General features: G+C 49.4%; 1 protein-coding gene across 3 annotated transcripts in view; it reads right to left on the bottom strand.

Annotated features, from left to right (window-relative positions):
* Positions 1-27,442, bottom strand: part of CHST11 (carbohydrate sulfotransferase 11) — a 259,981-nt gene that overhangs the window by 69,097 nt on the left and 163,442 nt on the right. The window lies entirely within an intron of this gene.

Below are 27,442 nucleotides of genomic sequence, written 5' to 3'. Positions count from 1 at the left end.
CCAAGATCTGGGCCGAGACAGGACAGGTAACAGGTGTTACCAAAGCTGGGGTACGCGGGGGTCAACTGAGATCAAGGACCCACTGGTGTCTGGTGGTTGGCGAGCGCTTCCTGTCACCAAGAATGGAACTAAAATACAACCGTAACAAATGCTGCTGTCCCTGTAGGCAGGGGAAAGCAGAGATTTTTTTTTTTTTAAACAAAAACAAAACCAAAAAAATTTAAAACAATAAAAATGGTAGAGGAGTGTTTCTAGATTGCTCAGACTAAGAAACAGTAGTGTTATGAAAAGAAACAGGGTTGCTTTCATTACAGGACTCATCAGAGCCTTTGGTGTGGAGGAGAGCTCTTCCAATTTCTAAGGACCATAGGAGGTGGTGGCACTTCTCTTCCAGGAACTCTGGAGGGTGGTGGGATGTCTCACTGGGCAGATGTGGTGACTAATTTTATTTGTCGACTTGACTGGGCCACAGGTTGCCCAGGCATTCAGTGCAAGGTTATTCTGGGGGTTTCTGAATAAGTTTAGCACTGGAATGGTAGACTGACTAAAGCAGATTGCCACGCCCCTAAGTGAGTGGATCTCATCCAGCTAGCTGAAGGCCTGAAAAGACCAAAAAGGCCGACTCTCCCCATGAGTAAGAAGGAGCTAAACTCCTTCTGCCCGACTAACCTCAAATTGGGACAGCAATATTTTCCTGCCTTTTGGCCTCAAATGGAAACACGGGCTCTCCTGGGTCTCCAGCTTGCTGGCTGCATATCTTGGGGCTTGTTAATTCCTATAACCACGTGAGCCAATTCCTTATAATAGATCTCCTACTAAGGATATATACACACACACCTCCTAGTGGTTCTTTTTCTCTGCAGAACTCTAATCCCACTGGTATCCTGAGCAACAGGTTTTGGTAAATGGGCTTGTATTTAAGGGTTCACCTGGGAATCCCTTAAGCACAGCCACCGTGCCGACTTCTGGGTCATCATTTCGGACAGGGGCGGGCACACCATGGTTTCTCAGCATGTACCCTGAACTGCTACCATAGAAAGTCCATGTGAAATTAGGGATCGCTTCTATTTTCTGGGTTTGTTCAGGGCTTTACTCTGAAAAGGACTGGAAATCCAATCTTCACAAACAGAAGGATTCCTTTGCTGACTTCCGTTTTCCATCTTTTATTCTAATGTCCTAGGAGTGGGCAGCAGAGTCAACCGTTATTTGGTAATTCTCTCAGATAACGGTGCATTTTTACCTTAACACCTAGGTCTTATTTTTGTCTTATTTTTGTATGTCTTATTTGGAAAGTGCATTATTTCTGAAAGTAACGAAATGACAGCTTTTTAAAGACAGTGAGATACAATTTTTATACCATAAAGTTCACCCATTTGAAGCACATAGTTCAATGGTCGTCAGTTTATTGACAGAGTTTTCCCACCATCACCCTAATCTAATTCTAGTGTGTTATCTGTTGTTCCAAAAAGAAACCCTGTCCTAGCGGTTAGCCTCATCCTCCATTCTGACCCCCCACCCCCGTACAGCCATGGATGCACTTTCTGTCTCCGTGCATTTACCTACCGGGGACGTTTCACAGCAATGAAATGACATCATATGCTATGTAGTCTTTTGTGACCATCTTTTTTTCACCTGCTACAGTGTTTTTGAAATTCACCTATGTTGTAGCGTGAATCAGTACCTCATTCCGCTTTATTAATGATCTCTTTTCCTGTGCGTGACCGTTCAGACAGTAATGCACGCAGTCAAAGGGCTGAGCCTGGTCCTTCTCACTCAGGGATGTGTAGCTAGAGGAGATCTGGCCCTTGGCTTCCAAGTCCTACACAGCAAACTGGAAAAAGACTCCAAGGGGAGAAGAGACCTTGACACTGGTGAAGCACTTAGCTTTGTGCTACTACAGGATTTCATCTATAATCTCAGTGAACCTCACAACCACCCTTTCCAGGAGATAATATCATCTGTCCCCATTGTTACTGAGGTTCAGAATATGAGGGAATTGTCCAAGGTCTCACAGCCTTTAAGTGACAAGACTGAGATTCAAGTGTGGACCTGTTTGACCCTAAGACCTATTCTCCTTCCCCCTGAATCCTCGTCCTCAGTGTGAATGTGGAGCTCAGCCCTGAGCACGGCGGGGCCGGCGGGTCCAGGTCTCCTCGCTAGAGGAACAGAAGCGTGTGCGGTGTGCTTTAAAGGTCAGGGTGACTTGGAAATTAGTTAGGGTGAGCACAGGCCAGAAGAGAAGGGAGCCCTTTCCATTAGCCCTGGGGCAGGTGTAGGAACCAAACCATTATCTCGATGAGTAGAAATAAACCGTCTACTGCGAGGACGTCCAGGGGTGGGGAGCCTGCACTTTTGCCCGATAGTCCAAATGACGGTGTTTCCTAGTAAAACATCCTTCTTTCTGCGTCCTCACCAGGCTCCATGGACTGGCCCTGGTCCTGCCCACCCGACCACACCTCCCTCTAGCCTCACCCTTTGTTTCGGGCTCTTGGAACCACCACCAGGCTTGCCGCTGCTGCCCACCATCCTGCCACCTTACTCGCCGGCTTCAGGGTATTCTGTTACCATCTGTTGGGTGAACGGATGCTGAAGGAAATTCCAGTCACTCGGGTGAAAGCGGATGGGTCACAGCGCTTTACCGACCGAAGGGTAATCCAGCAGGTCATATGGACTCCCCGGGTTGCGGGTGGGGCACCCCCCACCCCAGCAGGGCAGGGGCGAGACCTCTCCCACTCAGTGAAGCACACTCAGAACTGCCTTGTCTCAGGAGCTGGGAATCCTGATGAGCCCACAGGACTCCAGTGCCACCTTGAATGAAGACCTTCCACAGGCTGGGGACCTGTTTCATCTGCTTTCTGCTCCGTCGTGACGGATGCAAGAGAGAGAGAAAAGGTGCCTGTGCTCGCTCCAAGGGTAGGCGTTAGCGCGGCTGGGAATCGCTGGCCACACTGGTCAAGCCCCAGATCCCATGCAGCGTCCTCACGGGCCTGGCCTCGCCACCCACACAGGGCCCAGTGGAGGTTGGGGGGCTCTCTCCATTCCTGACCCCTGCCCGGGGCAGAGGTCGAAGCAGAACACCACTCCAGAGCTCTGCCCAGGAGAGACTGTGGTCCAGCGAGGGATGTGGGCCCCCCCCCAAGCAGTTTACCTCGTTCTCCCCTCGCCTGTCTCCTGCTGGGGCATCTTCACTGTGCGGAAGCCATTTCAGACCCTGAATCCCACCCCAGGGCAGACAGCATTGGCTTGAGGAGTTACAACTGGGTTGGAACTTTGGGCTCATCTACCCAGCCGGGTAACCTTGAACTGAATCTCTTAAAATTCCCACCTCCTCATCTGTAAGGGGAAGACAATGCTGTTCACCCTCACAGGTAGAGAGGCATGAAATGAGGCCAATACCACACTCGTCAGGAGTGTCTTAGGTATTTACAAATAACTTGTGCCCAACAGTAGAGATTAAATCCCATCCCCAAAATTAATTAAAATAAAATAAAAAGTCGCAGAGTACCTGACAACACGGGGCAACTGCTCAATGAATGTTCACTGCCTCTCCCTGAAAATGTAAATCCTCTATCTCCACCCCACAGAAAAATAAAAAACCTTGTTCTTTTTGTTCCTGGGCACCACAGACAGCTAACATGAAGAAATGGGGTATTTTGTTACACAGAATTATTGTAGCAACAGATAACAGATAGACTGACTGGGTGATCCCTCAAATATGGCCGAATAATCTATCTGCTTTTTTTTTTTTTTCCCCATTTGTCAAACTCTGCCTCTGTTTTCTCATCTGTACAGGAGCTGAGTTGGGAGAAGTTAAATGAATTAGTGCCCGTACGACATTTAGAACGAGACACAGCAGAAAACAAGCACCAGGTGTTAGCCATCATCACCACGAATGCCTTCCACCTGCTCTGGGAATGTCCTAGCTCTGGGGTGTTGGCCCTAAACCACAGCCAGGGTCCCTGTACCCTTAGAGATCACGTTCCAGAGGTGGTGACAGGGATACCAGGCAGACCAAAGGAAGAGGGAAGTCACTGCTGATGGTGGTAAGTAAGCACTGTGAGGACAGCAAAGCCAGGCGACATCACGCGGGATGGGGAGATTTGGGAAGACCTCTTGGGGGAGCCGAGATTTGGAGCCAACCACATGGAGATCTATGGGGACATTGTTCCAAATGCCAAAGTCCTATGGTGGGGACAAGTTTGGTGTGTTGGAGGAACGCAGGCTGGCCAGCCTGCGCAGGGCATGGATGAGGCTGGCAGGAAGCAGGGGCCCCTCGGCAAACAAAGATTCACCGTCCCCTTTCCCAGGGACTCTCCAACGGCCCATCTCCGCAGCATGGCTCCTAAGGAGGCCGGGCACCGTAGCTGAAATTCTGTGACTACTCCCAGGGATGGACTTCACTTCCCCCCCTCTGTTCCGCACCCTTCAAATCTCTGCTGGTGTCTCCCACTTCCGAATGGATACCTGGCGAGATTTATACCCCATTCCTCCTGCAGACATCATGTAACCTGCATACGGCCGATCATATAGGGTGGCTGTTTAGGCTCTGGGCCCCAGTAGGGGCCATAAAATATCTCGTGCCTCTCTTAATATAAACTCTGTTACAAAAGTCCCCCTTGATCGGCAGCTTTCACAATAATACACTGTTTGACGAGCTAATCTCTGCCCTCTTCCTCTTCCCGTTTGCACCTATCATCTGGCCACTGAATAACGCTTTTGTCTCCAACCAAGTCCAGTTCTGGGGCACTGGAACCGAGTTGGGTTGTTTCCTGCCCTTGGTAGGCCCTCATCAGAGACCCACTGACCTATATGCTAAGACCTTTGTTCGTTTTTACCGAGACACTGGGCTCTGTTTGTTGCTACAGGAGCACTGAAAATAATTTAGAAGTCATCACTGTGAGAATAATGGTTCTCATTTTTGAGGGCCGATTAGGACCAGGCGCATTACCCACATTCCGTCATGTTGGGCGCTTAACAGCCCGGCCATAGTCTCTCATCTTCAGGTGAAGAAAGCAGAAAGCAAGAAATAACCAAGGCTCACAGGTCTGTGAGGGGAGAGGCTGGGGCTGGGGCTACAGCGACCGCGCCCGACGCCAGCACCACCCAGCACCAGAAGACACGAGAACATGGTCAGCATCACGGCAAGATGAGAACGACCACCCCTGGGAGGCAGGATGACAGCCCCCAGAGACAGCCAGGTCCTAGGTCTCCGACTCTGACTACGTGACCTTCTGTGACAACAGGAGGCTCTGTGATGTGGTCAAGTTAAGGGGCTTGAGAGGGGAAGATTATCCTTGATTATTCGGGTGATCATCGCAAGGGTGCTTACAGAAGGGAGGCAGGCGGGTCAGAGTCAGAGACGGGACAATGGAAACAGAGGCTGAAGCCGTGCAGCCACAAGCCAAGGAATGTAGGAGCTGGAAAGGCAAGGACCTGCTGACACCCTGAGTTCCGCCCCATAAGACCCATATGGGACTTCTGACCTTCAGAGTGTAAAACAATACATTTGCATTGTTTTACTCTCCTGACCTGTGGTAATCTGTTCCAGCAGCAATAGGAAACTAATATACCATTTACAAACCGAAGGCTGGTCTCTTGCCCCAGGGACATAATGGCTGAAAAAACGAAACTTCTAGAGGAAGGTAATCATTCAGCTGTTTCCCTCCCGTGCAGCCAGCACTACCCTGTGCAGGGGGGACTGGCAGAGGGGGAGCCCCGCCTCCTTGGTCGGTGCTGGGCTCCAGCTCACGCCTCCCAACCAATGCATGTGTGACCTCGAGCAAGTCCCCAGCCTCTCTGAGCCCGAGTTCCTCATGCACAAAACTAGGGTGTACCAGAAAAGTTCTTTAAGGCATTACCAATAATTAACACGGCCCAGTGTTTGCAGTCTGCCAGAGAGCTGCTACGTATTTAGTACATGTTATATCATTTAAACCTCAAACAACCCTGTAAGGGGGTGATGGGATTAATTCCACTCTATAGGAGAGAAAACAAAGGCACAGAGAAATACACGGTTTAGGGCCAACAGCCTGACTTTGGAGCTCATGGCTCTTCACCACTGTGAGTAAAGTCCCAACATGGTATCTGGCACTGAGTTAAGCACTCTGTTAATAACAACTGTTACTGCATTTGTATTATTATTCACTATTACTATTTCTACTATTATTCTTGGTCCCAGCTACCTACTTGGATCCTGAAGACAGTAATGCATCCTACTGACATTATACAGCTAAGGAAAAAAGAGAGAGAGAGAGAGAAGGAAAACAAAGATTGGAAGGATGGGACTCTATCACTTAGGTGGAAAAGGGCGAGGCTACGTTGAGGTCATTCGCTACTGTTTTTTGTTGTTGTACGGGAGGTGGGGGGCACTCGAGGGTTCACAGCTCCAACCAAAAACTAAACACAGGAGAAGTCAAAGTCATTGATAGCTCTAAGTTTTTTAATTAGACCCATTTCAGTGGTAAACTATTCTGTTTCATCAATAATGATGGCCATCAACACCCATTTTGGGTTCAACTTTAAAAAGTATTTCTTTGTAAACTTTCATTTGGCCAGAGTATTTTAAATATAAAAATTGATTATCATGATCACCACTAAAAACACGTGGTATAACAGAGATAGCTACACCAAATTTATCTGATCAATCAAAATACAGTAAAAAAAAAATCTTCAGAGTTATGCAGCAACATTCTTGAAGAAAACACCATGTATTTTATATTTTACCTTTCAAGTTTCTATGTATCAAGACCTGCTACTGTGCCTGACACTTTATACATATCAGTATTTAATGTGTTCAATATTACTAACCCAAGAAAAGTAAGGCTCAGAGAGGTTATGTGCCTTGTCCTTGTCACACAGCATCTGTGTTTGAAAGATCATCTTTTGACACCTCACACAAGTTAAGAAAACCAGGGCATTATGTCCCTGATTCAAAAACCAGTTAGGGAAAAATGTGCATGAGTTTCAAGCTAGGGTGGGGGGTGGTGGTGGGAGGAGGAAGTACAAAGAAAATGTTCTAATCTGCCCGCAAAGACGGAGATTTCTCAGTTAACAAGAAAAGCCATTCGCCATTCAAATACATTAATAATACATTTTCGGAGCTCTGTGTGTCCCAGACACCACTGTAAATGGTCAACGAGGGGCAGTCCCAGGTTCAAATCCCAGCTCCACCACCTATAAACTCAGTGATACCCGGCAAGCAGTTACTAAAACTCTGTGGGCCTCCCTCGTTACCTCATCTATAAAATGGGGATTAGAACAGAACCTTCCTCAAGAGGATGGGGGTGGGGGATGAATGTGAAGTGCTTAGAACAGTGCCTGGCCCATAGGAAGCCCTAAGTGAGGGTGGCTAGCCTTTCTAGGAATGGTAGCTACCATTGGATTTATGAGCTGGTCACCGCCCCCTAGGACAGACCACTGAAGGAACCAGTGCAGCATCTTCATGAAAGGTTAGGAGTCTTAAGCACACCCACTTAGAACTGACCTGGAAACCTTTTAACCACTAGAGCTACGGCTTGATTAGCCAGGACCAAACTTCCTCCCCAGACATGCCCACAAAAACCTGCTCTGGGAAACAGCCATCTGGAAAGCACAGCCTCATCGTGCTGGGAACTGAAGAGAAATTGGGCTCAGGGGAGGAAACGGAGGAGAACTAACTGCAAGCCATTCTCTACCTTCTGGGGAGTGCTGACAGCAGGGGGAGAGACCCAGGAGCCATAAAGACACCAAGAAAGACACTCTCCCCCCACCCCCCGGGGCTTATAGAGAAGCAGCAGACCTCACACACATGCCATTTCCTCACTGTTTAGCCATCAGGGATTGATGTCGACCATGTGCCACACAACTGACCGCTTTCGATCTTCTAGCAGCCCTTCCAAGGGGTGGTCTGCCAGACTCAGAGAGGTTAAGGAACTTGCCCCAAGTCACACAGCAACAAATCCCAAGCTATGTTCGCTAAGCCAAGAAGTGGAGGCAAAAGTCAGCATTCTAGGAGCCTAGACTGAATGTTAAATGAAAATCTAGTCTAGTGGAAAATCCCATTGTCTGGAGGTAGGTTCCAGGGGTGATTAGGACGCCCTGATGATATCACCACAGGATGGCTAATATTCAGACAGTGCTTGCGACGTGAGATAGTGCTCTACACAATTTACTTAGGTCCGTGGGTAGCTCCTATTATTATTCCCATTTTATAGGTGAAGAAACTGAGGCCCAAAGGGCTTACAGAACTTGTCTAAGTCACACATCTGGAAATAGATATCCCCAGATGTTTATTCCTGAGAAAATGCTTTAGGCTCATACAGAAAACCTCCTCTAGTCAGTGTTAACTCATAGAACTAACCTTCCCATTAAAAAGGACAACGGGTTCAATGTAGCCCCCCAAAGACAGATCTGGTCCAAGTTCCTGGAACTTGTAAGGCATCTCATTTGGGAAAAGGGTCCTTGCAAACGTGATTAAGGATCCTGAGATGAGGACCTCATCCTGGATCACCAGGGAGGGCCCTAAATCCCATGACAAGCATCTTTACAAGAAGCAGGAGAGGAAGAGGCCACATGCAGCCCCAGGTAGAAGAAGCTGACAGCCACCAGAATCCAGAAGAGGTAAAGAAGGAATTCCCCCCTAAAGCTTCCAGAGGGAGAACAGCCCTGCCGACACCTTGATTTCACATCTCTGGCTTCTCGAACTGTGAGAGAATACAGTCCTGCTGTTTTAAGCCACCTGGTTTATAGTCATTTGTCACGGCAGCCTTGGGAAAGTAATGGGGAAAATATGGCCCAGGATCAGGAGTCGAGGCTAATCTTTAGGCGCAGATGTGTAGGTGCAAGCAGTGGGAACAGATGCCTTGCTAGTGGCATGTGAAACCCGGGGGGGCTAGCTAGAGGCTGGAGGAGGAAGCCAGGTTTTCAGCCAGGAGAGTGAGCTGCCTAGCACTGTGTAGACTTCTTGTGATGTACTGAGTTGCCCAGCATGCGGAGTAATCTAGCCCTGTTAGGAGGTTATTCCTCCTGAGGTCACTTGGGAGGTGGGACTGGCATCGAAGGCCAACCACACTCCCATGTCCTGCTACTGCAGGAGCCCAGGGCCAGCCAGGCGGCCAGTGGCTCTTCAGGGACACTCCCCCTCCCCTCTCCGAATCAATGGACACCAGTCATGAGAGAGCTCTCAAAGTGGACTTCCTTTACAGTTTTTCTGTAGTATTTTGGGAGGATAGGCTAGGAAGCAGAAAGCAACAATGTCCTCAGTCTCCGTTTCTGAAGCTATCTGTTCCTTCCCACCCCTCTCCGCATGGACACCTGTAGTAAGACAGATGGACACCTGGGACCCTGAGTGCAGTCATACCTGTCAGTCATCCCAGCTGTTACTCTGCGTGCCAGAGACGACCTTGGCCATTGTTCCATGACCCCCACCCCCCTGCAGTTTGCACCCCACTGTGTGGACCAGACAGGTCTCAGGAAGCCTGTGGGCACGTGTACATGTCCTTCGTGCACTGTACTTCTAGAAAAAACCATCCTCGTGCCGTGCTGCTAATCTCAGACGTTCACGGTCAAGGATCAAAAGTCTGGGCTATCCAGCTCGTATCAAACATACAAAGCCTGAGCAGAAATCACAGCATTCTTTCCTCCAGGGCTGATGATTAAAATATTTTCTAACCAGTAGGACAGGTCAGAAGAAACGCACCCCAGTTACAGATAGGAAAGCCCAGAGTTCCTGCCGGTTTGCTCACTTTGGTATCCCCATTGCCACACCTGTAAGGAACACAGAAGCTTCCGTGGGGCTGGGGAAAGGCTCTCCTCGCTTTATGGAATATGGGGGGGGGGGGCGGTGGTGGGGAAGAGAGGAAAGAAAAAAAAAGTAAGCTGGGGCAAGATTGTCTGAAATCGTAAACAAAAGACAGCCTTTCTGTAAGTCATCTTTTGTAAACAAAGTATCACCTCACTTTAACAGTGGCTCTTTCTACATCCCATTGTTGAAGAAGATAATCTTCTGGCTCTTAATTTGCTGCCAGACCCTGGGGGGAGGGGGAAGCAGACAATTAAAGCAGTGATTACAGTCCAGTCCAACAAGTGCTTCAGGGATGAAACTGAGAAGAGCAGTAATCATACTGATACGTGGCCAAACGTTCCAAGTACTTTATATGGACTGTCTCCCTGGATATTCATAACAATCCTATGAGGTGGGGGCTCATACTGGCCCGATTCTGCCAATGAGGAAAGTAAGGCCCAGCACAGGCAGCTCACAGGGGGTGGAGATGTCATTCCCGCAGGCCGGCTCTCACCTGCCCCTCTGCACCCTTTGGTTAGACTCCCGGGAGCACAGAACTGCTGCACGCAGGCCAACGAGAGATCATGACAAGGCTTCCCAGAGGAGGGAGCACAGGCCAACCGACGGGATGGAAGCTAAGGCAGAAAGATAATCTGGGTCCCCGTTCCGTGTTAAGGAGTAAAGATACACCTGGCCATTGGCCACTCTTTTAACTCAAGCCTTCCAGTATGGTGATTAGCTTTTCATCTCCATCCGTGATCTCAGGGTTTTCTCATGTGCCCATCGCCTGCAGAAGGCAGGGCAGGAAAACCAGTTTTGTTTTTGTTTCACATGGGAAATCAAAGCCACTGAAAAGGCAGAAGCAGAAACCTGAGCTGAGAGTATGTGTGTGTGAGAGAGAGACAGAGACAGAGAAACCGGCGGGGGGGCGGGGGGGGGGTGTCCGTGAAGGAGGTTGCATGGGGACACCGGGGGACGGAAGCAGCTCATGGAGGGCCCTGAATGGAAAAGGAAGGAAGGACCGTTCTGCCCCAGGGGTGGTGTCGGGCTGACACCACCTGGAGATTATGAGTGAGGGGAAAGCCCCTGGGTTTTGAGGTCGGTCTCAGTGGCTGACGTCCTAAGGAGGGTCCCCCTGTCCATGACAATGACAGAGTCAGCAGGCCAGGGACCATCTGAGGGGTGTTCCTGCCAGAGTGCAGCTGGCTATGGGACACCCTTCTTTCTCCTTCCTCGCCCAATTAGGTCAGTAAGACCTTCAGCAGGCTGAGCGGAGAGTACAGATTCTTCCGACTTCTTGGCAAGCTTCTACTGCTGTCCAGCTGTTGGCTTGTTTAGCGTTTAGAAAAAGAGGGAGGGAGAGAGTAACTCAGATTTATCAAGTGCCTCTTACCACGGCCGGAAGTGTGTTCTGTGTGTTTGTGTGTGCGCGTGCATTCTCTCTCTCTCCCCACTAACACTGGCTGCACTGAGCACTTTCCAAGTGCTAGGCACTAGCTCTTTCTACATCAACTCCGTTTTCTCAGTACCCTTTAAGGACTTAACGGTTACCCCTAACTTAAAGAGAAGTTAACCGAGAAAACAGAGAAGCTAAGATCACAGAATGAGAAAGTAGCAAAGCTGGGATTTGAACCCATATTGCCTAACTTTTTTCTTTTAAAGATTTATTTATTTTAGAGAGAGGAAGAGAGAGAGAATGGAGAGAAGGGCAGAGGGAGAGGGAGAATCTCAAGCAGATTCCCTGCTGAGTGCAGAATCTGATGCAGAGCCTGAGATCATGACCTGAGCCCAGATCAAGAGTCTTGATGCTTAATTGACGGGGTCACCCAGGCACCCCATTTCCCTAAAAAATTTTTAAAAGATTTATTAATTTTAGAGTTTCTGAATTTTTAAGATTTATTTATGCCTAACTTCTAAAGCAAGAAGAAAGGAAGCTGTTATCATACCCATTTTACAGATGAAAAACAAAATTCTGGAGAAGTTCAGAAACTCTGCCCAGGGTCCCACAGCTAACTCACAGAGTATGACTTGATCTCAGGGTCAGCCGAGACCCAAAGCCCATGCCCTCTAACCTCCAGTTGGCTGCTCTGTGTGTTGGAAACCCTCCCAGTCCGGCGCGGGAAAGACACGAGTCTGACTTGGAACGGGGAGACGCCCAATTCATGTTTATGGACAGCCTGAATGAAGAATGAACAAAACCTCTGCTAACACACCGGAGTCTGGAGACTAACTTCAGAATCCAGCCTTGGGGGCAGCGGAAGGACCCAGAAGCATCCCTTTCAGAGGAAAAAAAAAATAATCATTTGCACCATTTCTGAAAGCTGGAGGGGGAATGGACTGAAAACAAGCAAAGCTCTCCAAATAGCGATAAATACCTCAAATTACCCAGCAAGTTTAAAAGCCTTCACGCTGCTCTTTTTCCCAGCACAGAAACAGGCTCCTGATTGTGGATGGTTTAGAATGGAACATTCAGGAGGGTGTGGAGCCAGCGGGGCAGGAGAAGGGGTGGGGGGAGGAAAAGTCTCCGGGTGCCCAGGAACATTCAGCCCAGCTGGCTGTTGGGAGACAGAGCCGCCAATTGTATGAGCTTGCGCCTAGAGAGGGGAGCATACGTCTGCGGATGGCTGGGGCTGGGGACTTCCTTAGTTCCTGGGGGCAGTTTTCCTTGCCCACAGAAATGGGGAGAGAGAAATGTCAGGGTTGCAATGGCTGCCTGAGGACGCCTTCCTTTCTGGAACTCAGCATTGCCTGGGGCTTTTCTGGATTCTTACAGGAAAACGACTGTATCGATTCCAAAGAAGAGAACAGTTCAGGGAGGGCTGTAAATTCCCAGAATCCAATTCCTTCCGAAAAGCATGGGTTTGGGGTGAGTTTCTCCCTCTTGCTCCATGACCCATATATCTCTGGGGGCTGCTGCCATCAGACTGAGTATAAATGAGTGCTGTCCACCCCCGGGGCAGGGCAGGGGTGGGTGAGCCAATAAATGGTCACTGAGAGGGTGGGACCTGGAATGCTGCTTCCCTTCTACACCACACAGCTGATCTCAAGCCCCAGATAAAATAAACATCATTTCCGGAGAATGTAATCCATGCCCACTTGTGTGGTCAGCTGCAGCTACAGACCAGGCAATCGCAGCCCGTTTAGCTGGGCTGATTCCACTGGCTCTGCTGACAGCTCATTCTGGCATGTTCTGTGCTGTGTCATGGTGAGGAGCATGGTGTCTCCAGGGAGCAGGTTCAAACACCTGTGACCTTAGAGAAGTTACATAAGTGCCCTCTGTCTTCGTCTCCATATATGTAAAACGTGGATCACGATAGCAACTACTATCTAGGGTTGTTATAAAGATTAAATCAGTTAATAGGTATTAAGTGCTTACCACTGATTTGGGGGCTTATTCTGTGGAAGGCACTTTATTAAACTTGACATGTAGTATCTCATTTAAGCCCTATCTGACCCTATGGAGGTGCTACTATAAACTGACCTCCAGGGAAGTTAGGGCATTGGCTCAAGGTCAAGGGTCAATGGCTGAGCTGGGACTGGAACTCAGGGGCTCTTGACTCCAGCTGCTGTGGGTTGGCTGTTCCGGCTATACTGCCTCCTGCCCCTCCATGAATCCAGTTCTTCTAGAATCGGTCTTATCAACCCTGGCTGAATATACAAATCACCTCTGGGGATTCTAAGATTCTGATTCAGGCCCTGGCCCCCCAAGATTCTGATTCAGGAGGTCTGGGCACTGCAAGAATGTGAAAGGCCCTCCCAGTGACTTGGATGTGTGACCACAGTGACCACCAACCCCTGGGCCCTGGGGTCGTGCTAAGAGGTGGAGGTATTTCCTTCATTCCTCACCACCTTCTAGCAGAGAGCCATTACTGTCGCCCTGTTACAGATGAGGAGACAGAGTCCCAGGGGAGCTTGTGGATGCCTGAGATCTGAAATGAGCAGGAGGCAGAGCCTGGATGCACACTGGACTCTCTCGTACCTGCGACACCGTGCTACGGATGGAAGCATGAAGAAAGGGCCATTTGTCCAAGGCTGTCCTCTGTCTCCAAGGGGCCCCTTTCCAACAGAGGACAAAATTTTGCCTCTGGGGTACCTGGATGGTTCAGTAAGTTAAGCAACCAATTCTTGATTTTGGCTCAGGTTACGATCTCAGGGTCATGAGATAGAGCCCCACATAGGGGTCTGCGCCAATTATCTGCCCCCACCCCTGCTGGTGCCCTCTCTCTTAAAAAAAAGAATTCTGCCTCTGACTGAGATGCAAGATAAGGGCTGATCTTAAATTCCCAAGGGCCAGAGTCTCTAAGAACATGTGATTCTAGAGCTGGAAACCATGTTCTAGCAAACCCATGGAAGACATGCCTGGCCTTGGCAGGTCGTCTGTGAGCTGGAGGGCCCAGGTGAGACAGAGTCGAGACGGGGGGTGGCAGCTATCGGACTTCCACATCTTGCTGCACAAATAGTGGTCAGGAAGGGGTGCACCTGTGGGTCTCCATGGCGCCGAGATACTGCCGACCTCTCATGAGACAGGCTGCTGGCAGTCACTAGTTCAGGACAAATGACCACGAAGAATCAGAGGGTCTGCTGGACCAAATTCATTGAATGGAATGATTCCTGGAGACGAGTCAGTCAGGGCCCACCTAACTCTCAAAATAGAGGCGCATCATTTCCTGAGTTCTGTAAGTGAAACCCACTATCTTTATTAAGAAACTACCAGAAACTTTATTCAACGAGCATTTCTAAGGCACCCCTTATTTGCCGCGTGCCATTCCAGCCACTGGCAGAAGAGAGGTGACCAAGAGGGGGTCCTCGCCAGCTACCCAGCTACCGTTGGCACAGTTCTGGAGAAGAGGATAGGGCAACAGCTTGCCCATTCTGGCTCTCCGCGTCCCAGCGCACACAGTATTACAGGACCATACGGAGAGTGGGGAGCAGCTCTCAGACCCGTCCCTGACTCCCTGTCCCTCAACCTACTGCTACCCCTCCCCCTTCCTCCTCCCTTCCCAGTTTTTCCTTCTTTGTTTAATCAAGAAACATTTGTTGTCCATCCATTGTATTTCAGAGAAAAATCTGTATTTCAGGCATGCTGAGACTCGAATGCGTAATTTGAATACCAATGGAGCCCGATGCTCACATTATTTCATTCCATTTTATTTGCCCATAATCACACCCTCTAGAATTGAACATGCAGACAGATGCAAATGACTTACAGAAACGCAGAGTCCCAAGAACAATGGAAGGAAATTGGAAAGTCTTATCTTATTAAAATCTTGCTTTGGTAGGGCAGGATTCCAGGCCAAGGGGGCTGCAGAGGTCCTCCTGTTTCACAATCCCCCCTTATCTTCCGGTATTTTAGGAAAACAACAGTAACAAAAACAAAATCCAAAAAAAACCCCACTCCACAAAACCCAAAACTTCCTTTATTAAATTTCTCGATTCTTGTCTCCGTCCAAAGTTAAGCTGTTTTTGGAAAGACCGAGAAAGATAGTACAGGTGTTTTTCAGGGAGAGAGAACCTATCCTTGGCACAATGTTAAAATGTTAAATATATTTTTAACCCCCACCCAAACAGAACTTGCAATTGGTAGCTATTCAAATAAAGTATCCCTGTGCCAATTCTATATATGTTGGTCTAAATATGCTAGGAAAGAAAGAAGGAAGGAGGGAGAGAAGGAAGGAGGGAGGAAAAGACCCAAGGAAGGAAGGAAGGAAGAAGGGAAGGAAGGGAGACATTAAATAGGTATTTGCTCTGCATCCAGAGAAAATTACTAATTTTTGTTTCCAATTTACATGCAGAGTTTTCAATGGGCGTAAAAAAGTTTAAAATTGGGAACACTACTACATAACCTTATCGAACGTAGGTGACAGACATTCTGCAAGGCATTTTAGATTGATCATCTAAGGTCAACACCAGACTGACCCCACTGGGTTGTTATTATTATTATCCCAAGTTTACAGAGAGGAAACGCAGTCACAAATAAATCACACAACTTGCCCGAAGCGACACGTTAATACCATCAGGATTCACACCCACACAGTGTGACCCCAGGACCCACACCCGCAACTAACTTCCACACTCAGATGGCACAGTTTGAGGAGAGACTTTCCAGATTCTGATAGATTTTCAAATGTTGCTCAGGTGGTATTACCTTCCTTTGCTTCCTACGCTGTCCCTTGCTCCCCGCCAAAGCGCCATCTACCCCCACGTCCTGAGAGGAGTGCTCTTGCCGTGCCTGTCTTTTGCAGACATAGAAATGGGCCTCAAGTCAGACAGTGACCTAAGCAGGGCCACACAGCTCACGATAAATGGGGAAGAGCAAGCCAGAGCTCCGATTCAGGCTCTTTGACACCAAATCTCAAGGCTAATTCCATACACCTGCTGTCAACCCCAAAAGGGCCAGACCGCCAGAGAAAAGATCGCAAGAGGATGCAAGGAGGATGGGCAGACGCATGGAGGTCGCACCTGTCTGACACCCTGGGGCCCGGCTAGGAACCATGGTCTCTGCTTCCTTCTGAATAGCCTGGGTGTTGGCCACGTTTCTTATTTTAATTAAACCTCCAACGTCTACCTCAGGCTTGGGGTTATTAAAAACAGTTCTGGTATCTTTAAAAAGTCACATACAGCCAAGTTCCCTAAACGCAATCAATAAATGGGCCCCAGCTGGTGACCTGGGAACGTGTGCATGGAACAGTTCTGGCCCTTTCCATGGGGCACATGCGGACTTTAGGATATCGCTAAGGCCCACTGGAAGAATTATTTCCTTATAACTCTATGGCGGTCTCAGGAAGTCGAAAATGGCACCATAAAAAGAAACAACCCCACTTCCCTGGAAAAAAGCGCAGCCTCCTTGCTGTGTCGGAGGGGGACGTGGGGGCTGTTCACACTCGTAACGTTTTACCGTAACGGCTGCCGGCACCCACGAGCGACTTCCTCCCACATCAGGCTCTCTGCCCAGCAGGGAGCCTGCTTCTCCCTCTCTATCTGCCTGCCTCTCTGCCTACTTCTGCCTACTTGTGATTTATCTCTCTCTTTTATTTTTTTTTTTAAGATTTATTTATTTATTTATTTGACAGACAGAGATCACAAGTAGGCAGAGAGGCAGGCAGAGAGAGGGGGGGGAAGCAGGTTCCCTGCTGAGCAGAGAGCCCAATTTGGGGCTCGATCCCAGGACCCTGGGATCATGACCTGAGCCGAAGGCAGAGGCTTAACCCGCTGAGCCACAGAGGCGCCCCCCCTTTAAATAAATAAATAAATAAAACCTAAATGAATCAGAAGCGTTTTTTGTCACCATCCTCATTCTCCTTGGATATATGAGTTATGGAATAGTGTGCTGAGAAAAGCTTTTTTAAAATGTTGTCAACCCCCGCCCCCGGGGGGGTGGGATGAGTTGGGTGGTTCCTGTCAGTGAAGCACCTGGCTCTTGGTTTTGGCTCAGGTTGAGATCTCACAGGTTGTGGGGTTGATCTCACAGCACCCAGTCCTGTGCTCGGCAGTGGTGGAGGTGGGGGGTGGTCTGCAGGAAGAGTCTCTTGCTCTGTCCTTCCCCTCCTGCAACATTCTCTCTCTCTCTCTCTTTCAAATAAATAAATCTTTAAAAAGTAAAATAAAAATGTTGCTGCCACTTTAGCCTCTCGAGAGTCTAATATTCAGTTCATCTGGTGGTCTCGCCCAGCTTTGGGCTATCGGGTTAGTTGGCACTTAGGGATCTAGGGAAACGATGGGGAGATGCCTCCACCGTAAAGGGGCACCCACCTGCCATACCCCCAGTTATCTGCCGGGTAGCTGTCCAGAAGTGCTCAAGTTCATGGTGGAGAAATAAATGAAGGTTACCATCTCATGCCCAAGACAGATGGAAGTTTTGGATGGAGACGGGTAACTCCAAGTGGCAGGGCCTACATCACGTATCCGCATTCTTACCACCAAACACAGCCTAATTACTGTGACATATAATATGATGATGATCCCTATGTTGGATGGATGGATGGATGGATGATGGGTGGGCACTTGGATGTCAGGAAGGACAGATGATATGTTGGATGGAGGGTTAAATGGATGGATGAATGAATGGACAGAAGGAAGAAATAAGGGAACGGGAATAATACAGTCATCCTTAGGAACTTGTTAAGAGTGGTACCTTAAGTGGGCTAAGGAAAGGGAGAGGGCTGTTTCTGTTATCAGTGCCCTTGAAATGACATTGAAGCAACCCAAACAGAAATGCACAGCTACAGCTAATCTCCTCTCTCTACAAAGGCATGATACACTTAGGCAAACCCTTCCCAGTGAGATATTTTGTTTTTAGGGTCAGCCTGCCCAAGCCCCACTGAACACCAGCCTAAGCAAGGCTGTTGATTATTAGAAAAACTGCTCAAAAATGATAAGTGACTAGAACTGGTTACCAAAAAAATAGAGGCTCTGTGTGTCTTTTTTTTTTTTTTTTTAAATACAAGGATGTTTACCAGAGGAAAAAGGTCTGGAAGGATATTTATCAAAACTGTTAACAATGATTATGGCTGGATGATGGATTTACTGGTGATTTCTAGTCCATTCATTCGGCTTGTGTTTTCTGTTATCTTCTGTAATAAACAAATATCTCTTTCATATCAGGAAAAAAGAATTTAGAAATTGCAAGAAATCAGATTATGCCAGAGAAGAACAAGTAATAGCAAACAAACCCGGTGGGATGAGACTTGGCTAAATCTCAGATTCAGTAGACAATGTGAGGTAGAAAGAATTATTGATGGTTTCGATCCCAGCTGACTTACGCGGGTAAATCCATAAAAGTCCCATAGCTGTTCTGAAATGGTATGAGAGTAATGGGTCCATCTTGCCCTCCATTCCTGCAGATAAACCTCAACAGAGTCGCACAGAGGTGCGGGCAGAGCGGCTCAGGGTTTGCCCGAACCTCCAGAAGGAAGTCTGCCCCGCTGACCTAACCCAGACCAGCCTGCCAGCCCCTACCTGATGTTCCCTAGAGACCCGGCCCCAATCCCCGAGGCACCTCCTGCTTTGCTGGGGGAACAGTTCGCATCTGTTTTTCTTGGGACTATGGTGAGGAACGGCTGCAGGACGCGAGTCACATTAAACAAATTAGTGGTTCCCGAGCGGGGTCCACAGCACAATTTCTAATTCATACAATGCCTCCAGTTTTGCTGTTTCAACTAAATCATTTATCAATCCCTTCACGGATGTCAGTAAATCTCAGCATCTGGGGACCTGTAAACATTAAAATAAGAAGCTATAAAAAATATTAGTAAACCAATTAAAAGCTCAAGGAGCAATAAAGTCTACTTGCATTGCACCTAAAAAACAAAACAGACCCTCCCCCTCTGAAATTAAATAAACACTCTATCAGCAGTTTTTCAAAGAGCTTTTTCTTTCTTCTCAAAAGAGCCCCCTGGCCTCCCCTCTGGTGCCTTGGTAAGCTGGGGGTCGTTTATGGATCAGGCAAAAAGGAATAAAGGATGGGAGAGAACCTGAGTGTTTTGCCTCCAGAAAGCAAACACGATCGATATTCAGTTGCAGGAGTTGAGAAATGGCCTAGAAACGGTATTATTTGACAAATATCCAGTTTGAATCATGACTGGGAATTGACTAATATTTACCCAAATCAAATAAAAAAGAGCCACGATGATTATCATAAACCACAATAATTAAGAAGGGGGAACCAGTATGCTGTGGAGTTCTGCCATTCACAAGGCAATTTCATTCAGTTATTCACCTCCATGATCACCACACAAAGTGGGCTGCGTTGCGATTCCTAATTAATCCCAGACAAGAAGCCTGGGATTCAGAGATGGAAAGCGGCTCGCTTGAGGACACACGGCTCATGACAGACAGCACTGATGCCTGCTCCCAGATATAGGACTCCCAAGTTCTTTTCTCTTCCTTGATGACCTGCTTCAGCCACCTCACCAAAGATAAGGGATCCACACACGGAGATCCTACCACATGTCGGGCACCATGTTTGCGACGGGATCCCTGACTTCGGTTAGTAATCTCTGTGACCACTGAGCTTCTGTTAAAAATGACTTCCTGCTTTCCTTCTCCTCCACCCATCTGGAGCTCACTGAGTCATCCCCAAATGGGCAATGAGGCTCAGGATGTTTAATTAAAAGTAATATCTCCTCTTTGCCAAGATTCCTTGTTCTAATCCGGACACAAATAGAAAGGACAGGTGGCTTCCTAAAAGTAAGGAGGTAGAAATACTAGTAATCTCCAACTTCCAGCATACTTAATCCAAATTCTGTATCAGCCATGGAAGAGAACTCTTCCCTGGATACCATTAGATGGGCATGAAATCCCTGTGTGTGCCAGAGACCAGGGCAGAGCCTGGCATCCCGGCTCTCACCGGTCAGGGTCAGAGGAAAGAAGAATCTCACCCAGGAGGCAGAGCAGGGCCAGATGGAAAAGCAAACACTTTGGGGCAAGTAAGGAAGGGCTGCTCAAGCTTCTCCCATGTCTGCCACATCCTGGGCACTGTCTGCAGCTCTTTACATATTATCTCATTGGCCCCAAGGGCAAGCGAGGCAGGTGCCACTATTTCTATTTTTACTGATGAAGAACTCAGGGCCTGAGAAGTTGTCACTTACTCAAAGACACGTGACTCGAGCCAAGCTACATCAGGTTTGGGGCACAGGTGCATCAAAGTTTGTAGCAATTCAATGACATCACCTTGACCTTCATCAGAGTGAGCGGGCAAGGCCAAGTCCAGGTGGCAGAAGCCAGGTGGATCGTGAGAAGAAAGCGGGGCAGGTTAGTGAAGCTGTGGACATGGTTGTCCCGATCATGCCTCCTGCATGGTGGGCCCTCACCAGTAGCACAGATGGCGCAGGAAGGGTAGGACAACAGAAATCCAAGACCTCAGAGGCTGCACCAGAGACCTAAGACCCATCCAGTCCCAGCATTCCTTAACCAAAACTCCTTCTCAGATGCTCTACTCGGTGGCCTCAAATCTTGGGATTTGTCAGGACTGTGGGTGGAGCTAGTCCGTGCCCACAGACCTAAGGTTTAAAAAAAAAAAAAAAAATCTACACACCCTTACCCCTTACAAAAGCTGGGTTTGGGGTTTGCTTTGGGGATGAAGGGAATGCAGAGGCGGGATGGAGGTAGAAGGGTTAAGTTTTTTATCTTCACAAAGCTCAATCTGAGAACCAAGGCCAGAAGAGGACCTCAAACTTGGTGGAAATTTCCTTTAGGCCTTTCTCTCCTGCTCACCGTGCACAGTGATCTCTTTCATGGGTCTCCTTTGGACTATAAAGTGAGCTTTCATGTCCCCTGTGCAAAACTGGTTTCCCTAACATGCTGAAAATAGAAGAGATGTCCACAGCCGTGTTTTCCCTCTGGCTGCATAGCGAGACTACCTCAAGAGAAGCAGAGGCCCAGAGGTCCAACCCAGCCATCGGTGGGAGGCCGGCCTGGGCCAAGCCCAAGGGCAACAACGCCAGAGACCCAGGGAGCTGGAAACTCCTTCCTATGGGCTTTCCCTGAGCTTTGGGAACCAATGTCTTTCCCTGGATCTGGACTTGGTATCCAGTAGACCTTTCTGGGTTTAAGAACAATCAAAACCACATTAACAACAATTTTTTTTTTTTTAAAAGAGTCTCCTATGAGGTCAGGATCTGAGTACGGTGCTGGGATACGAGGCAGAACAGCTGTGGTCCCTGGAGCTTACCGTCCACCGTCTAGACCTGTACCACCCAGTAGAAGTATAACGTGAACTGCACATGCCAACTTTTGGAACCCACGAAGCATGTTTAGGAAAATCCCCCAGATTTTCTAGAGGCTGCATTTAAAAAAAATTAAAAAAAAGGAAAAAAAAACAACTGAAATTAACTTTAATAATAATATATTTTGTTTAATCCAATATATCTAAACCTTTATCACTTCAACATGTGATCAATATGAAAATTATTGAGACAATTTATTTTGGGGGCACAAAACCTTCAAAACATGGCATGTATGGAATTGACCCTATCAGCACATCTCAGCTCCCATAGGTCGTATTTCAAATGCTCAGTACCCACATGGGCTCAGAGCACCGCACTGCGTAGCACAGCTCTGGAACGTGAAGATGGGGGAACTAGTGGGGACGGCAATGGTGGACGGCTCTTCGAAGCAAACGGCGAAATGAAATCACCACCGATAATTTTTAGCAAGCACTTACCATGTCCCAGTCACTCATGTGATCTTCCCTAACTGACCTTATAAGACTGTCATCCCCACTTTACAGATGAGGTAGGGAGGCACAGAGAGGTTATGTCTCTTGATTGAAGTCACCAAGTGGTAATCAAGGGCACGTGCATGGGGAACCCAGAGCCTGTGCTCGTACCCAGAGCACCCTCCCAAGTCTTGAGCACAGAGCCAGAGGACTCCCAGTTAGAGCCCACCGTCCCCAGCCTCTTCAATGTTGCCCTTTGCCACAAAGACCAAGCAGGAGACCATACCTGGAGCCCTTGGGAAGCTGTGAAGGGCTTTGTGTCAAATATGGAATCCCATTAAGGGATGTGGATGTGGTTTATAATGTACCCTCTGCAGCCACACCACGTATGCCCTGTGGACCTCGGACAAGTACTCTAACCCCCCATGCCTCAGTTTCCTGTTTAAACAATGGGAATTACTAAGGGTCGTCGTGAGAATTATATGAGTTACTATAAACGAAGTGCCTACTGAGCACCTTGCTTAGGATCAAGGAGCCAACAGGAAGAAGCAGTTCTAAGTATTTTTGATGAAGCGGGGTTCAGGAAGAGGATGAAAGCGGCAGGCAGAGAGGTGTTAGGGGACCCCCCCCCACTCCGGGGCTGCTTCCTCATGTCCAGATGATCAAGATGCTAACTGTGGGCTGAACTGTGTCCCTCCAAAATTCCTGTGGAGTCCCAAGCCCCCATCCCTCAGAACGTGATCATATTTGGAGATGGGGCCTTGATAGACGTAAGCCTGTGAAAATGAGGTCATGAGGGCGGGCCCTCCTCCAAGGCGACTGGTGCCGTGTGGACAGAGGAAATTTGGACGCAGCAGCACAGGGAGAATGCCGTGTGAGTGAAGAAGGCCGTGGGCAAGCCAAGGAGAGAGTTAAAGGCTCCTTCCAAGCCCACACCTTGATTTTGGCCTTCTGGCCCTGCACTGGGAGACCATAAACTTCTGCCGTGGAAGGCCCCCGTCTGCGGGACTCTGTCCAGCAGCCCTGCCACAGTCACACACGCAGGGATACCCATCTTCCCCACTCTGACCCCTGACCCCACGGCGCTGCAAAAGGGCCTGGGGCAGGGGCAGCAGTCCCCAGCCCCCGTCCCCCCGCGGCACGCTCGCAAAACTCTCCATCTCCCCGGCCAGCTCGCTTGGCTGGACCTGCTGCCATGGAAAACCATCCAGGAAGGTGGGCTGCGTCCTTGAACACTGCTCACTCTGTTTCCCCTGCTACCTCCAAAATCCCCCTCTGTCAACCGTAGGGAAAATAAAGTGCGTCTTTATTCAGGCCCAGGCTGCCTTGGACACCACGCTCCGGCCTGAGCCAAGACCGACACAGTGGCTCATTGAGCACGGTTCTCCCTCCGTGTGTTCCGGACACACCATACCGGAGCCTTGGACCCTCCAAAACGCACACATGTCCAGCCGAGTCTCCCGAGCTGCAAAGGCCCTCTGGTCACCCGCCCTCACAACCTCCTGTTTGTTCAAACCTGTGGGGACACAGGGATCCCGCCCTCGGGGACAGTTGCTGCCCTTTCGCGGTGAGATGGGATGTGCATGCCTTCTCACACATGCTCACAGGCAGAACCTGGGTGGGGGTGGGGGGCAGCCTGCAAATGATTTCCGAGGAGGCACTGGGGCTCCCAGATCAATTCCGCACTCCTGCATGCCTCGGCGGGAACGGCTGGCTTCCTGGAAGACCTCACCCCCTTCTCCACAAACAGCTTCTTAGGTTCTAATCAATCGTACCTCTCACCCGGGAGAAGGAGCTACACATAGCAAGTCTTGTATTCTAGAACGCCGATCCCCGATCACCGGGAGGAACCAAAAAGCTGGACAAACGGCCCTTTATGGGAAAGGGCACGGAATCTTCAAAGTGTATCCTTTTTGTGTCCCCTCCCAGAGATAAGACCTGCAAATGGTGACCTCAAGACACTGCCTAGAACAGGGAATAGGACTCAGCTCAATTGTTCTGTAACCTGAAAAACAAACGGGTGTGCTGGGCCCGGCCGACAGAGCGCTCCACTGTTTATGAGCTTTGAGGCCTTACGTAACTCAGCTTCCCCAAGTCACACTTCCTTTCTTGATCATTTTTTTAAAAAAAGCAAAGATGAAGTTCCAGTTAGGCAACATCTAATGATTTTTGCTGGCATGCTGACTTCTGCGGAGAATATTCCATATATCAGGAACACGGAAACCTCCTGGGGGCGGCCAGAGGCAGGGATGTGAGCTGGGTCACTCCCCCAGAGCCTCGGTGCCTAGAGGCGTCAACAAATGCTTGGTGAGCAGAAATAAAGACTGACTAGGCCCTTCCTTGTTCATCCACTGCGCAAGAAAGCCCCAGGGCTTGCAAAGATGATTTGTGATGTGTTTTACTCTGCATCTCATGGGCTGGGGGTGACATTCCAAAGTCCCAGGAGCGAAGCTGACAAGGGCCACCTGTGCATCCGTCAGAGCAATCACAGGTAGCCTAGGGCTGAGGATATCATGGGGTTTTGATGCCACAGAGGGCAGATGGGGGCTCAGGACATGCACTGTGTCCTCCCTGAGCCTACCACAGTTGGCCCTGTAGGGATGCAAGATGGAGGAGTTGGTCTAATAAGGCTGTAGCATACCCACTACACTCTGGAACTTTCTAACCCAAATGTGTTTCCTGGGTTCAAAATGATTACATTGCCATTCTCCTTTTTACCCAAATCTCTTATCCATCTCCTGGAACACTGTCTCTCTGTTAGGCTGGCTCTCCAGTGTGTTCTGTCTGAGGAACAAAGAGTAAGACAAGGCAGCCCGACGTTTGCAAGGGACCTCTGGCTGTGAAAAGCCAACGGGGCCCCTGCCTCCCACACACCTTCCCCAGCCTGAGGGTTCCTACTCCCCAAATGCACATCGTTGGAGGAGTCACAAACCACAAGGCCGTTCTCTCTCCTCTCCCACCACCCGTTCAGCCCCTCCAGCCTGGGGCTTCTGGATAAAAGCCTGACAGATCTTCAGGGAATGAGAATAAAGAAGGAATCCATCCTTCGCCATCCTTCCGAGGCCAGAGGGGCAGAACTGCCTCCACACGGGCATCTCTTAAATCAATCACGAATGAATTAAAAGAAATGCCATGAAGTGGAACATACCTGCCCACAGCTCCAACTCCAAGGTCAGGGGGATTTGTCTGAGCAGCTAGAAGCCTCTTGGAGCTCTGCAGAGCCGTTCACCCCACCACTACCCAAAGCAGGCCATGCAGAAGAAAGCTTCCCCGTCAAATCCACAGAGCTGCCCGCCATTTCCGTCTGTTGTCGTTACTGGGCATGAAGGCAATGCTCCCTTTCCCCCCCGATTCTCAGCATTTCCCAGAATTTCATGAAGGGATAAGACAGACAGGGACAGAGATCCAAAACACACACGCCAGCCAAAGGACGAGAGCAATGAGAACTAAGCACATGCTCCTTATCTACTAGACACTGTATCAGACACTCTGCATATATTTCCTTCAGTCCTTCTGGTGCAGACGCTGTGGACATCTAAGTTCTGAAGATGGAGGGGCTGGGGGTCTGTTGATGAGCTCCACACACTAGGGGAAGGTGGCAGTGGAGACTGATAAGAAGTAGGGATGAGGGGCTGCAGGGTGGTCCTGGCTCATTTTGCACAAGGCCAGATGCTCCTATCGGTCTGGAAGGGGACCTTGCATCCACCCACTTGAGCAAAGGGATGGGGTTCTTCTGGCCCCAATTCCTTGCTCCTGGTGACTGGAGAGGCCAAAGTCTCCAAAGGCGTGGGTGGGGGACGGGATGCACAAACCCCTACAGGAAGGGAGAAGGAAGCTTCCCCACAATCGCACCCCTCCTCTGTGCTCTCCCTCGGTGCAGGGCATCCTTCCCACGGGAAATCCAGGGACCAGGGAAGCTGGACCCTCCGCCAGAAGCAGCTGGGGTTAATTCCACGTTCAGCCCTCTCCACACATACCCATGTCCGTAGCCATCTACCACACTCTGTGGGCGTCTCTCTATTGATCTCATCCCCAGTGGCTTCCCCCACCTCCCTAGACCTTTTTAGAAAACTCTAGGCTGGTGGAAAAGTCTTTGGGTTCCACCAAGGGGTAGGATAAGCCCAGGGGATTCCAGATTCTGAATACCTGCTGACTTCGGGCAGCCAGGAAGCCCCCCCACACCCTTATATCCATGGCTTCGGTCTTCAGAGAGCTCCTTCCCTGAAGTCGGGGTCTTGCTAGATCACCTCCAATCCCCAGCACCCGGCATGTGTTAGATGCTCAGGAAACCCTTGAAACGAATGTCTTACTCCTGGGCAACCCCTTCTTTCTCCTATGAAGACGATGAAAGGCCACATAGGTGTGCAGCATGCTAGGCCCCCCTTGGCCTCACGGGGCACCGCATTACGTTCTGCCAGCTGGGGAAAAGCTACACATCCACGATTCGCTCCAGACTGGGGGGCAGAGGCATTCAACCGCCTTGGGAACAGCATCTCGGCCCCCTGCAGGTGCAAAGGACACAGAAGTGTGAACACAGCACCCTCCTGAGGTTTTTTAGCCATCCCTCCAGCTTTTTGGGGGGAACAGGGGCGGGATAAGGGTCTGGCATATCATTTATCAAGGCTGGACAGGGGAATTGCCAGGGCTGCTTTTTCAGCTTTTTCTTTCTCTTGGGTCTGACTCCACAGTCTCACTGGGCAACTACTGCTTAGGAGAGGCAGGCCCAGAGCTGCACAGCCCAGGTTCTAACCCTGCTCCGCCGCTACCTGCTGTGTGCACACAGACATGTCCCTTCACCTCCTGGACTCCGTTTCCTCGCTGGAGAGAACAGTAGCTCCATCTAGTTTATGGGGTGATGGATACGGTTCCACGAGATCACATACAGTGACGATGTGAATACAGACCCCAGACCAGTGCCTGGCCCGTGGCAGGGACTTGGTATCATGGGGCCGCCGCTGTGGTGGTCTGGGCTGTCCCCTCTCACTCAAGGGGACCTGGTGTCTTCTTTCTTCTCAGGTACCTGGACTCATGCACACTGCCCGTCTCTCTTGTCCACCTCTGGGCCCCGCCAGGAGCGACAGCTGACAGCAGGCTACCTACCAAGTAGTTGGTGCTCAGAAATATTTGTCTAAGAAGGGGAAATACCCACTGACAGATGAATTTAGAAAATGTAGCATTTCCATACAACGGAATATTCTTCAGCTTTGGGAGGAAGGGAATCGTGACACACGACACAGCATGAATGAACCTTGAGGTTCATTCACGTAAGCCAGTCACCAAAAGATAAACACCGGGGGTGCCTGGGTGGCTCAGTGGGTTAAGCCTCTGCCTTCAGTTCAGGACATGATCCCAGGGTCCTGGGATGGAGTCCCACATTGGGCTCTCTGCTCAGTGGGGAGCCTGCTTCCTTCTCTGTCTGCCTGTTCATGATCTCTGTCAAATAAATAAAGTCTTTAAAAAAAAAAAGGATAAACACTGTACGATTACATGTATAGGAGGCATCCAGAGTAATCAAACTCCGAGACACC

The sequence above is a fragment of the Lutra lutra genome, chromosome 8, assembly GCF_902655055.1.
Source record: "Lutra lutra chromosome 8, mLutLut1.2, whole genome shotgun sequence".
Taxonomy (NCBI): domain Eukaryota; kingdom Metazoa; phylum Chordata; class Mammalia; order Carnivora; family Mustelidae; genus Lutra; species Lutra lutra.
This window is presented reverse-complemented; position numbering and strand designations above follow the sequence as displayed.